Genomic DNA, 14,208 nt, shown 5'->3' on the forward strand with positions numbered 1-14,208 from the left:
TAAATATTAACATGTCAACTTAAAAAAAATCCCAATGATATATTCAAGTCCCGATAACATCTAAGCATGGTATGTAAAGCACTTAATGTCCTCAAAGCCTGTTATATAGTAACAGGGTATTTTTGCTCCTGGGACAATGCCATATATTGGCAATGTTATCTTCCTAAATTCCATCTTAATGTGGGCATACAAGGAAAATGCCAGTTGGATGTTAACATTAAGTGAATTTGTGCCATAGTTAAGGTGTTCAAAGCATAATTACAGTTCATACATTCCATTCTGAACAAACCAGCACAGCTAATGTGTAGATGACGTTGTAAAAGAACAGACTTCAGCTCATTCACAGCAATTTGCTCAGTTGAAATGTCACCGTTCCTTTTCTGCAGGAAAGGCAACCCTACTATTTATCTACTCAAATATGCTCAAGATTTTAAATGGTTTATTCTAGAACAACAGACTAATGCAAAGTAAACACTGTTCTGTGAGCTCTATGCACCTCACGGTTCTCAATGAAATTTGCTAGCGCCACTTTAGACAAATTAGTTGTTTGCTCTTCACGTCACTGACAAGCACATTTGCTCACTTTAGATGAGGGCCTACAGAAGTTCAGACTGCCTGTTTCAGTGCCTTGCACAGCCCTTCAGATTTCATTTGCAATGTACAAAGGCTGCAATATTTTGGTGCAATGCTTTAGCTTTCACCTGCTCTGCAAGTGGAAAAAAAAATCCTCCTATGGATCATCACCTCTTCCAACTCTGCAGGCACAAGAGGACCAGACAATTGGTGATCCTAGTTTGAAAGCTATTGTTTTGTAATGCTGACAGACCCCGGTCGTCGGTGGGCAGGATCAAACCAGGGATCTCTGGAGCTTAGTGCATGAGCCTCTTGAAGGGTTCATGTTTAGCTATTCCACCTGGAAGCAGGCAGGGCACACCCTGACTGTTCTGTAGAAGCAATGCACACATTGCTCTATCCAAGGACAAGGGCTAGATATAAACCATAAAAACTTGATTGTTGGGACAGCAACTGTGGGAGGCTTTCTTAGCCTGGGCTCAAGGCCTGAGAACCAGGATTGTAGTAAATAAAGGATGGCAAATAAGTATATTAATCAACGTCATACATTCCTTTGTGTATCCTTTTGCGGTAGCAGTGTGTAATGCTTAGGGGGGAGAAATATAATAAAAGGAGAAGGTGGAAGGTGGGGGGGCAGAACAGCCCATCTCAGCTGACCAGCCTGCTTGCTTGCATAAAGCTGGGTTCTGTCTCATGATTGAACGGCCACAGCCTCTACCGCATGAGCTAAAGCCAACTGCCTGGTAGCTAAGGCTGTAGAGCAGACTCAATCTCTCTCTAAGCGGTCTCGGTGCCACTAGATGGGACAGAACACCACACTCAGGAGGTGTGTGGGTTACACGTGCAATATACTCTTGTGGTCTTAAAAGCAGCAGAATTCCATAGAAACCCACATCCGTTACAGAAATGAATGCTGTTGTGGTAATTAAAATAGTTAGGTGAAATAATCACCTTGATCCAATGACGTGGAAACTACCACAGTCTGCAGCAGTTTCAACAGCACCACCAAGACTGAATGATTGGATATAGCATCAGCAAGATTTGATGCCAAAGAGATTCTTTTAGATCAAGAGTACAGTAGTTCTGCCTTAGACTTAGTTGTTAGTTTGCCTAAGCAGTTCCCTCCTAGATGGACACCCATCTTCAAGGCTAGATCAAAGTTTTACCCACCTTAGTTATGTGAGCATGTGACTTGTCTTCTTTACTGCTCTTTCAGAACAAGAGCTGCAAATGATTTTTATACTAGAATCTTAAGCAGCCACCACCGACAAAACAATTCTCTTTGTTGGTGTACAAAAGCCAGCAACAAATGCAAGCGCATCCTACAGAACAGTCTGAAAAACTCCAATACCATGGTAATTTGCCAGAACAGGGCAGAGAGGCTAAACAGGCGACTGTGTGATGTGCAAGTGATCCCAAACTGGCCAGGACAGTTCTGTCTTAGAGAGGGTCACTGACTACAATGGATGCGATTTACCAGAGTATAAAGCTTGCTGTTGCTCAGGTAGGTCAGGTCAACCATCCAGACCAGCTGGAGAGAGATCTTGACTGATTTTCTACAGGATAGTAGAGACAGCTTTCAGCACAGTTTACCTTACAGTGGAGTAGATGTAGTCACTATGGGTAAAGTGTTAGGCTCCCTAAGTCACTTAGGTGCTTCTGAAGTCCCATTTTCAAAGGTAATTTAGGCACTTAAAAGCCTAAGTCTTGCTGACTTTCAATGAGACTTAGGAACTTTTGAAAATTTTATCCATTGCTCTACAGAAGCCTATTTACAGAACACAATCCTCACACATCCTCCCTCTGAATTTTAAAGCTTTACAGATTTATTTTTAGAAGCCATTCTGATGAAATCTTAATTCTAAAACCTAATAGAACGGATTCTTCAATACATTGTGTTTCCCTCAAAACAAGGTCCCCAGAAGGAAATTACTTATTTCTGCAGCAAGTTCTATTAACACCAGCCTCAGAGAGGTTAATAAAGGCAAAAGGGAAGATGATCACATGACAAACATTCGTTACAGGAAGACACTGACCTAAATATCTCCTTGCAAAACACATTTCTCTTTGGGTGTGAGATAAACCATTTCCCTCCTATCTCTGCTGTCAAGCTACAAACCCTGGCCCAGTTTAAACTCTCATGACACATTCATTCACTATGCCTGTCCTCCTTTGTTCAGACAGCAAATGCTTAAGTATGAAAGCTTGAAAGCATTGTTCACTGACCACGCTTCCTCAGCTCTCGTCCCCTAATGCCCCTACTCTATTTGCGCTACGTTGATGACATCATCATCTGGACCCATAGAAAAGAAGCCCTTGAGGGATTCCACCATGATTTCAACAATTTCCATCCCACCATCAACCTCAGCCTGGACCAGTCCACACAGGAAATCCACTTCCTGGACACTACAGTGCTAATAAGCGATGCTCAAATAAACACCACCCTATACTGGAAACCTACTGACCACTATACTTACCTACATGCCTTCAGCTTTCATCCAGACCATACCACACGATCCATTGTCTACAGCCAAGCTCTACGATACAACCGCATTTGCTCCAACCCCTCAGACAGAGACAAACACCTACAAGATCTCTATCAAGTGTTCTTACTACTACAATACCGACCTGCTGAAGTGAAGAAACAGATTGACATAGCCAGAAGAGTAGCCAGAAGTTACCTACTACAGGACAGGCCCAACAGAGAAAACAGAACGCCGCTAGCCATCACCTTCAGCTCCCAACTAAAACCTCTCCAGCGCAACATCAAGGATCTACAACCTATCCTGAAGGACGACCCATCACTCTCACGGATCTTGAGAGACAGGCCAGTCCTTGCTTACAGACAGCCCTCCAACCTGAAGCAAATACTCACCAGCAACCACACACCACACAACAAAAACACTAACCCAGGAACCTATCCTTGCAACAAAGCCCGTTGCCGACTGTGTCCACATATCTATTCAGGGGACACCATCATAGGGCCTAATCACAGAATCACAGAATCTCAGGGTTGGAAGGGACCTCAGGAGGTCATCTAGTCCAACCCCCTGCTCAAAGCAGGGCCAATCCCCTGATCCCTAAAGGGCCCCCTCAAGGATTGAACTCACAACCCTGGGTTAAGCAGGCCAATGCTCAAACCACTAATCACATCAGCCACACTATCAGAGGCTCGTTCACCTGCACATCTACCAATGTGATATATGTCATCATGTGCCAGCAATGCCCCTCTGCCATGTACATTGGCCAAACCGGACAGTCTCTACGTAAAAGAATAAATGGACACAAATCAGATGTCAAGAATTAGAACATTCAAAAACCAGTCGGAGAACACTTCAATCTCTCTGGTCACACGATTACAGACCTAAAAGTCGCAATTCCTCAACAAAAAAACTTCAAAGACAGAATCCAATGAGAGATTGCTGAACTGGAATTAATTTACAAACTGGACACCATTAAATAAAGCTTGAATAAAGACTGGGAGTGGATGTAATAGTAAAACTATTTCCCCATGTTTATTTTCCTCCCCTACTGTTCCTCAGACTTTCTTGTCAAGTGCTGGAAATGGCCCACCTTGATTATCACGACAAAAGGTTTCCTCCTGCTGGTAATAGCTCACCTTACCTGATCACTCTTGTTACAGTGTGTATGGTAACACCCATTGTTTCATGTTCTCTGTGTATATAAAATGTCCCCACTGTATTTTCCACTGCATGCATCCGATGAAGTGAGCTGTAGCTCACGAAAGCTTATGCTCAAATAAATTTGTTAGTCTCTAAGGTGTCACAAGTACTCCTTTTCTTTTTGCGGATACAGACTAACACAGCTGCTACTCTGAAACCTGACCACTTACAACATACTATTCAACACCTGATGCTCGACCACTTCCATTCATCTGTACTAACAAGCCACAATAGGCAATACATGAAGGAAACACCTTAAAATAAACTTCTAAGGGAAGTGGTCAATTCTCTGCCTGTTGATGTCAGGATAGGATGTGTTTCTGAAAGGCACATTTTAGTAAATACCAGGGCTCAATATAAAGATAACTAGATAAAGTTCTATTGTCTGGGATACAGGTCAGAATAATGACAGGTTTCAGAGTATCAGAGTAACAGCCGTGTTAGTCTGTATTCGCAACAAGAAAAGGAGTACTTGTGGCACCTTAGAGACTAACCAATTTATTTGAGCATGAGCTTTCGTGAGCTACAGCTCACTTCATCGGATCCGATGAAGTGAGCTGGAGCTCACGAAAGCTCACGCTCAAATAAATTGGTTAGTCTCTAAGGTGCCACAAGTACTCCTTTTCAGGTTTCAGAGAACCAGCTGTGTTAGTCTGTATTCGCAAAAAGGAGTACTTGTGGCACCTTAGAGACTATCCACTGAATAAATCATAGAATATGAGGGTTGGAAGGGACCTCAGGAGGTCATCTAGTCCAATCTCCTGCTCAAAGCAGGACCAATCCCCAATTTTTGCCCCAGATCCCTAAATGGCCCCCTCAAGGATTGAACTCACAACGCTGGGTTTAGCAGGCAAATGCTCAAACCACTGAGCTATCCCTCCCCCCCAATGCATCCGATGAAGTGAGCTGTAGCTCACGAAAGCTTATGCTCAAATAAATTTGTTAGTCTCTAAGGTACCACAAGTACGCCTTTTCTTTTTAGGTCAGAATAAAAGATCTAATGGTCTCTTCTGGCTTTAAAAATCTATGAGTTTGTTTAGATAAGCCCCTCCAGCCAAATTCTTAGTGATGTCCTGTGGATCTCTGCGGAAAGCCATGTTTTTGCCCTCTTGGGTCAGAGTAACAATTTGTGGGTTTTATTTTGTGTATGACATTCCCAGTAATGCAACATATCCACATGCTGATCACACACAACTCCCTGGAATTAAATCAAAAGGATAGTCAGGCCTGTGAATGCCAATACAACAGGGAAGGCAGTGTCAGGTGAATAAGGAAAGATTTAGAGCCTGTAGCTCCCCTCAAAAGGAGGAATCCATTTTTGAGGCTGATTACTACGTTACACAGTTCCATCAGGCATTTCTGCTTCAGATAATTTTTTATCCCAACTACCTTGCTCTAGAATGTGAAGAGCAACAGTTTCTGTGTGCACGCCTCCTTGAACTGTAAAAGTTCCAACAGGTAATTGGAGGGTGTGTCGTACTCTGGATTATTATTCTCCACACCCTCTGAAGGTGCTCTAGTCCACAAGGCAAATACAGTACCTCTTTTGTTTAGACATCCAATACCTCTTTCAGCAAACAACAGACCATTCTCCTGCACAAATCCTGAACCACTACTTATCAAGTTACATACTTCAGTCCAGCGAGTCCTTCCTTTTTACTGGCATTTCTAGGGTTCTGCAATTCTGCTTCCCAACAGCAGTGAACTGGAAATCATGAATAGCTGATGACTGCTAGCCAGTCATTATCATAAGATGGGGATGTATATTAGACAAGGGGGAACCCAGTCTAGTAACATACCAAAAGCATGTAGGGTTACAGAGGCTCTTGCAGTTGGTGCTGGGCTTTGATCTTTCCTGGCTTTCCGCTGGCCATGTGACCTCTCGATGCTGGAGCAGTTACTGGTTTTTAAGATGGCTTCAGCCAGAATGGAGGATCCCTCCTCCGAACTCTGAGCAGGGCCATATGGTTATTTTACCCATATCTGTAGGGTGACTAGATGTCCCAATTTTATAGGGACAGCCCTGATATTCGGGGCTTTTTCTTATGTAAGTACCTATTATTCCCCCCATCCCCTGTCCCGATTTTAAACCACTTGCTCACTGGTCATCCTGTCTATCTGGGCATTTATACAGTGCTCACCCACAGTGGTATCCCACCATCTTTCAGCATCATTACACACTTATATGGGGGAAACAGCTATACTTCTTTACAGCTCATTATTTGTACTGTGGGAGCAGCTAAGAGCCCCAGTCATGGACTCCACTGTACTAGGCCCCGTCCAAACACAGGACCAAAACATAGATTCATAGATACTAAGGTCAGAAGGGACCATTATGATCATCTAGTTTGACCTCCTGCACAACGCAGGCCACGGAATCTCACCCACCCACTCCTGCGAAAAGACTCTCACCTCTGTCTGAGCTATTGAAGTCCTCAAATCGTGGTTTAAAGACTTCAAGGAGCAGAGAATCCTCCAGCAAGTGACCCGTGCCCCATGCTACAGAGGAAGGCGAAAAACTTCCAGGGCCTCTTCCAATCTGCCCTGGAGGAAAATTCCTGGTCCCTGTCCCCAAAAGTTTACAGTTGAATCCCTCTGGTATATCCAGTTAGCTGTTCACCCTCCATTATACAGCTAGCCCCCCATAGCATGACCCTCTCCAGCCCTCCTGGGACTTCCCAGCACCTACAACTTTCTGTGCCAGTTACCACCTGAAGAAGAGCTCTGTGTAAGCTTGTCTCTCTCACCAACAGAAGTTGGTCCAAAAATAGATATTACTTCACCCACCTTGTCTCTCTAATGTCCTGTGACCGACACTGCTGCATCACTAGAAGTTTTCACTAGTCAGTTCTTCTTGACCAAGTGAGAGAGTCAATGTCCCGACGACAGAACTGTCTCTTTCCTCTCTGTGAAAGCTTTTGCCCTCCCAAAGCAGTTTCTTTATAGCATTCCCCCTTGTTATCTGGGCAGTTTCAACACACAAAGACATTCTGATGACCAGAGATAAGGGGGAGTGGAGTGGAAAAGATGATTCAGCAAGGCAGCTAGGCAGCTGACTATGGGTAAAATCAGCTTCTCCTGAACAAGTGGCTTAAATTGCCCTTGAGGGGGTTAAATTAACCTCATCCCTGGCAGTTACATCACTTCTTAAAATACTGCCAATACCATCTACCATTTCCAGTTCAGAGCAAAGGCCATAAAAGCAAGGGTCTCTGAGCTCTTCTATTAACACCACAACTATAAGTTAGTTACCAATGGGCCCCATGCGAAGGGGCAACCCAGCCCCTAGGCTGGGATTATTGTATTGTAGTTCCAGATTTTGCTCATCATTGTTCTAACCAAATTGTGCTTTTATTGCAGAAAGAAAGATAGAGACTATTTTAAAAAAATACCTGTTTCTCTCTACGTGAAATCAGAACCCACCAGGTTTTAGCACTCAGCAGAGTAGTCTGCAGCTGCCCCTATGAGACTGTTCTGTGTTTGTAGAGCCTGTAACACAATGGGGTCCCAGTTCACAACAAATACAATACAAATAATAATATTAAGATGCTGCTAGGGGAAAGGGAGCACAGTAGCCCGGGCGGCCCCTGGACCAGCCTCACTGACCACTGCAGAAGACACCGAGGTCCTGGAAAGTCACGGAATCCGTGACTTCCGTGACAGACTCTCAGCCTTAATTATGATATGAGGCCACACAGCCAGTTAATCTCCCAGCTAACTGTTACCAGTCATAAGAACGCCCATACTGGGTCAGACCAAAGGTCCATCTTCCCCAGTATCCTGTCTTCCAACAGTGGTCAATGCCAGGTGCCCCAGAGGGAATGAACAGAACAGGTAATCATTAAGTGATCCATCCCCTGTTGCCCATTCCCAGCTTCTGGCAAACCGAGCCTAGGGACACCATCCTTGCCCACCCTGGCTAATAGCCATTGATGGACCTATCCTCCATGAATTTATCTAGTTCTTTTTTAACCATTAATAGTCTTGGCTTTCACAACATTCTCTGGCAAAGAGTTCCACAGATTGACTGTGCGTTGTGTGAAGAAATACTTCCTTTTGTTTGTTTTAAACCTGCTGTCTATTAATTTCATTTGGTGACCCACTAGTTCTTGTGTTATGAGGAGTAAACAACACTTCCTTATTTACTTTCTCCACACCAGTCATGATTTTATAGACCTCTATCATATCCCCCCTTAGTTGTCTCTTTTCCAAGCTGAAAAGTCCCAGTTTTATTCATCTCTCCTCATATGTCCTCCTTATTCATCCTATGGAAGCTGTTCCATACCCCTAATAATTTTTGTTGCCCTTTTCTGAACCTTTTCCAATTCTAATATATATATTTTTTGAGATGGGGCGACCACATCTGCACGCAGTATTCAGATGGGCATACCATGGATTTATATAGAGGCAATATGGTATTTTCCATCTTATTATCTATCCCTTTCTTAATGATTCTCAACATTGTTAGCTTTTTTGACTGCTGCTGCACATTGAGTGGATATTTTCAGAGAACTATCCACAATGACTCCAAGATCTCTTTCTTGAGTGGTAACAGATAATTTAGACCCCATCATTTTATATGTATCGTAACAGATTGATAGAGCCAGAAGAGTTCCCAGAAGTTACCTACTACAGGGCAGGCCTAACAAAGAAAATAACAGAACGCCACTAGCAGTCACCTTCAGCCCCCAACTAAAACCCCTCCAACGCATTATCAAGGATCTACAACCTATCCTGAAGGATAACCCAACACTCTCACAAATCTTGGGAGACAGGCCAGTCCTTGCCTACAGATAGCCCCCCAACCTGAAGCGAATACTCACCAGCAACCACATACCACACAACAGAACCACTAACCCAGGAACCTATCCTTGCAACAAAGCCTGTTGCCAACTGTGTCCACATTTCTATTCAGGGGACACCATCATAGGGCCTAATCACATCAGCCACACTATCAAAGGCTCGTTCACCTGCACATCCACCAATGTGATATATGCCATCATGTGCCAGCAATGCCCCTCTGCCATGTACATTGGGCAAACTGGACAGTCTCTACGTAAAAGAATAAATGGACAAATCAGATGTCAAGAATTATAACATTCAAAAACCAGTCGGAGAACACTTCAATCTCTCGGGTCACTCGGTTTCTGATCTCAAAGTGACTATCCTTCAACAAAAAACTTCAAAAACAGACTCCACCGTGAGACTGTTGAATTGGAATTAATTTGCAAATTGGATACAATTAATTTAGGCTTGAATAGAGACTGGGAATGGTTGAATTATAAAAAGTAACCTATTTCCCCTTGTTTATTCCTTCCCCCCCCCCCCCAGACATTCTTGTTAAACCCTGGATTTGTGCTGGAAATGGCTCACCTTGATTATCATACACATTGTAAGGAGAGTGATCACTTTAGATAAGCTATTACCAGCAGGAGAGTAGGGTGGGGGGAGAGAAAATCTTTTGTAGTGAGAAACACCCATTTTTTCATTGTTTGTGTGTATAAAAACATCTTCTGTATTTTCCACAGTATACATCCGATGAAGTGAGCTGTAGCTCACGAAAGTTTATGCTCAAATAAATTGGTTAGTCTCTAAGGTGCCACAAGTACTCCTTTTCTTTTTGTGAATACAGACTAACACGGCTGCTACTCTGAAAGTTGGGATTATGTTTTCCAATGTGTATTAATTTGCATTTATCAACACTGAATTTCATCCGCCATTTTGTTGCCCAGTCACCCAGTTTTGAGAGATCCCTTTGTAGATCTTCGCACACTGCCTAGGACTTAACTATCTTGAGTAGTATTTTAGTTATAGGAGAATGAAACCCACTTTCCATTATCATCCCTTTTTAGATATTTCAGCACCAACAGAGCAGAACGCCTCCCTTCACCCAGGCTCAGCGGGGCAAAGAGGGGGAATGGCCATCCACCCCTCACACACGCACCCCTTGGGAGACACAGACACACAATGATCCCAAACCCTTTCTGCACTCAGGTCTCTAGCGTGTCTCAAAAGAACAGTGGGTAATGACATATAATTTTAAGATTTAGCCTTTCCTTTTAGTTGTGTTGAAAGCCCCTCCCACTGCAAATGCCCTCACTGAACTAAGTTATGAAACCCTCTTTTCAACAATGGTTTCAGTATTCATCACTAAGAGAGCTACAAAGTCATGGCCACCATTTGATGTATTTGAAGACATGATGCATGCATCTCTTCTGCTTTAAACATCTGCTTCTTCATACAGATTCAACTGTCGTTATAACCCAGAACTCATCCTATGTTTAGAGTCGCTCATTTTAGGATTGCAGGCTGCTTTGGAGGAAAAACATAGATGCTGATCTGTTGAGCAAGGAGATCAGGAAATGAATGAGAGCATGTCTCCTGCTCCAGGTGTGTTCCAAAAGGACTTAGGGAGAGGTTAAACCGCTCTGATCTTATTTCAGAGGAGCAGCCGTGTTAGTCTGTATTCGCAAAAAGAAAAGGAGTACTTGTGGCACCTTAGAGACTAACCAATTTATTTGAGCATAAGTTTTTTATTTATGCTCAAATAAATTGGTTCGTCTCTAAGGTGCCACAAGTACTCCTTTTCTTTCTCTGATCTTAGTATCCTTTCAACAAGCATCTGGATCTTAGTGGGAGTCCTGTGTTGGTTTCACTATGGGAATGCTCCACCCAAAAGTTCTGCTTATACCTGAACCTTCACTATTTGCTCTTGAAGGTTAGGCACAGGAGTTCCAGATGTGGATATAAACTTTTGAAGGATTACAATGACCTGTCCTGGGCTGAGCCTGGCATTATGCTGTATTGTGTTAGCCAAAAAGTACTGCACTAGGAGACGGATGTCACTTTTCGTCCCACTTTGCATCACACATAGTGAACACTGGAGTTTGGACTCCTGGACACGTGATGTGGCTTTGTGATAATACTAAGTCAAATAATAGTCCATGTTTCATGGTGAAGACAGGCACAGAGATACATGATGTCACCACATTTCAAACAAAGCATTACATCAGGAGTAGTTAATTATTGTTTTTCACGGTCCAGATTTCTTGGTCAAGGTCCAGATTGCAGAGAAACGTTTTTCACATTGCAAGGACAATAATGATAATAAGTAAATAAAAAGATGCTGCAGTCCATTCAAAAGCGTTTGGCGGTCCAGATTTGGCCCGTGGTCTTCCTATTGACTACCCCTGTGTTTCATGATCAACGGTTTTACTCAGTGTCCCTAAACAGTATGTCCAGTTTTAATACAAAGGTATTTATATAGCACCAACCCTTGCCTATCTAAGCACATTTTGCCCTGCAAGCTAAGCATAGGATCCTGGGAAGTCACCTCTCAAGAGAACCTTTCTCCGGCCACAAGATACCAATTGTATAGCACGTAAATACTTTTTATTAGAATCAGAACGAGTTTCCTAGTAGCAGCGGCCTTCTCACAGAACAGAGGCATCAACTGCAACCGCAGCAAGAACAACTGAAGAGCAGTTTCCATGTGGCTGTCTTTGTGCTAGTCGAAACAGTTTAAGCTGCATTTGATTTACAATGTAATCAAACATTTAAAAACAAACAGGGGAGGTGTGAACAGGTGACTACGAGCCTTCTGGGTTTCTATTCTACCACTAGGAGAGGAGTGTGGCCTGGTGGTCAGAGCAGGAGAAACTTGGAGTCAGGACTCCTGGATTCTATCATTGCCTTTGAATCCCTGCAAACAACTTTAGCAAGCCACATCCCCACTGTACCTCAGTTTCTCCATCTGTAAAATAAAGTTAATATTGACTCAGCCAGGATGGATTAGTAGTGTAAGGGAGGGCAAACAAGGGAAGGAGGAATTTTCACAGCAGAGTCACTTGAAGTGAAGTAAAGAGGGCGGGGAGAAAGAAGATTAGACCAAGAAAGAGATGCAAAATTATTTATCTTACATCAAATTATGATCCAAATTAAAAATTCTGGGGAGAAGGGCAGGGCACAGTCACTGATATTGTGTTGCACACATTTCTCTGTATATCATCAGCCTGGCCCTAAGGGCTTTGTACAGTGCTTATTACCATAGCACGTAAGAATTAACGCTATTTAGATTATAAACTCATTGGGCCAGGAATCTTCTCTCTGCCATGGCCTTTAAAGCACAAAGCAGACTTTAGGCACTTTAAAAAAAACCCCACCAACAACAAAAAAGCAGGCTGCAAGATTCAAACTCCATAAACCCAAACAACACCACAGGCTCTGGGACACCACAAGGTCATAGAGCACGTAGGGGAATGCCAGGCCATGCATGCATTGCCATCGTCCTGTTATGCAAGGTCAGTGTCTGGTGTTCTGAATGCAGCAAACCACAAAGGGGCACTGCCCTAAGAAGAGAGCATAAGAATGAGATGAATATAATATATACCTTGAGTCACAAGTCACCTTCCTCCTCCCCCCCTCATATGGCTGCTGCAACAGCAGTGGAAGCCTCCTGCGACAATGGCCTGTGTATACATTAACCAAACCCCACACGGGTAGGCAACCCCCTCAACCCACCCACAATTCCTCCAAAAGCCCCTGCACCCCCCAGGGTGTCACCTCCTCACTCCCACGGGGGGGGGGGACGACGACACATCATCCCCCCAACACCAGTGCGCTGCTACCTGCTTCCCCATCCCAGGGATCTGCACCAAATCCCCCTAGCCAGTGACCTCTGCTCCCCCACCCCCCCACCGACCTCCCTCTCCCAGGGCCCATGCACCACTCCAGAGGCCCCTGCAGTGACAGTTAATACCTCAGCCCCCCCCACACACACACACACCCGGGATCCTGGCCCTCCCCCATTGCCAGCTTCTCTCCCCACTAGAATCCTCTACTCTCTTGGTACCAATACCACTCCCGCCAGGCACCTCTGCCCCCCCCATGCCAGCTCCTCTCCCACTCCCGCCAGGCACCTCTGCCCCACCATGCCAGCTCCCCCTCCCTCCACAGGCACCTCGGCCCCCCCCCAGGACAGCTCCTCTCTTCCCCCCACAGGCACCTCCGCCCCCCCATGCCAGCTCCTCTCTTCCCCCCCACAGGCGCCTCTGCCCCCCCATGCCAGCTCCTCTCTTCCCCCGCCAGGCACCTCCGCCCCCCCCATGCCAGCTCCTCTCTTCCCCCGCCAGGCACCTCCGCCCCCCCATGCCAGCTCCTCTCTTCCCCCCACAGGCACCTCCGCCCCCCCCATGCCAGCTCCTCTCTTCCCCCCACAGGCACCTCCGCCCCCCCCATGCCAGCTCCTCTCTTCCCCCCACAGGCACCTCCGCCCCCCCCATGCCAGCTCCTCTCTTCCCCCCCAGGCACCTCCGCCCCCCCCATGCCAGCTCCTCTCTTCCCCCCACAGGCACCTCCGCCCCCCCATGCCAGCTCCTCTCTTCCCCCCACAGGCACCTCCGCCCCCCCCATGCCAGCTCCTCTCTTCCCCCCACAGGCACCTCCGCCCCCCCATGCCAGCTCCTCTCTTCCCCCGCCAGGCACCTCCGCCCCCCCATGCCAGCTCCTCTCTGCCCCCCCCCCGCCAGCTCCTCTCTTCCCCCCCAGGCACCTCTGCCCCCCCCCGCCAGCTCCTCCCTCCCGCCAGGCACCTCCGCCCCCCCCGCTAGTGTCTCAACCACCGTAGGCCTCTGTCCGCCCCCCTCCCCCCTCCCCACAGTGGCAGCTCCCGGGTCCCACCCGCGCTGGCTACTCTCCCCCCGCCCCATACTCTGCTCCCCACCCCGGTACCAGCCGCCTCCGCCCCATTCCTAGCCCGCTCCGGCGCTCACCGCCCCGCTCCTGAGCCGCCGCCGCCGCCCGGCCCCGCTGGCCGCCCCGGCTCCATGCCGCCCGGCTCCAGGCCGCGGCGCCGCCAACCCAGCCCCAGCCCCGGCCCTCGGCCCCGCCCCCCTGGCCGCCAGGCCCCGCCCCTGCCCCCCGCCCCTTTGGCCCCCGCGGGGGCTGACCCCTA

The 14,208-nt window shown here is 46.3% G+C and overlaps 1 protein-coding gene across 5 annotated transcripts in view; it reads right to left on the reverse strand.

Annotated features, from left to right (window-relative positions):
• SLC11A2 (solute carrier family 11 member 2) overlaps positions 1–14,118 on the reverse strand; it is a 45,087-nt gene extending 30,969 nt beyond the window's left edge. For 4 of the 5 annotated variants that reach the window (XM_048832004.2, XM_075121449.1, XM_048832007.2 and 1 more), the window contains exon 1: positions 14,027–14,118. The gene's annotated coding sequence lies outside the window, so the exon portion shown is untranslated. Of the gene's footprint in view, positions 1–7,043; positions 7,170–14,026 lie in introns of those variants that run through there. The other variant, XM_048831999.2, reaches the window with a different exon arrangement.
• Positions 14,119–14,208: the final 90 nt, after the last annotated feature.

The sequence above is a fragment of the Caretta caretta genome, chromosome 20, assembly GCF_965140235.1.
Source record: "Caretta caretta isolate rCarCar2 chromosome 20, rCarCar1.hap1, whole genome shotgun sequence".
NCBI classification, from domain to species: Eukaryota; Metazoa; Chordata; order Testudines; family Cheloniidae; genus Caretta; species Caretta caretta.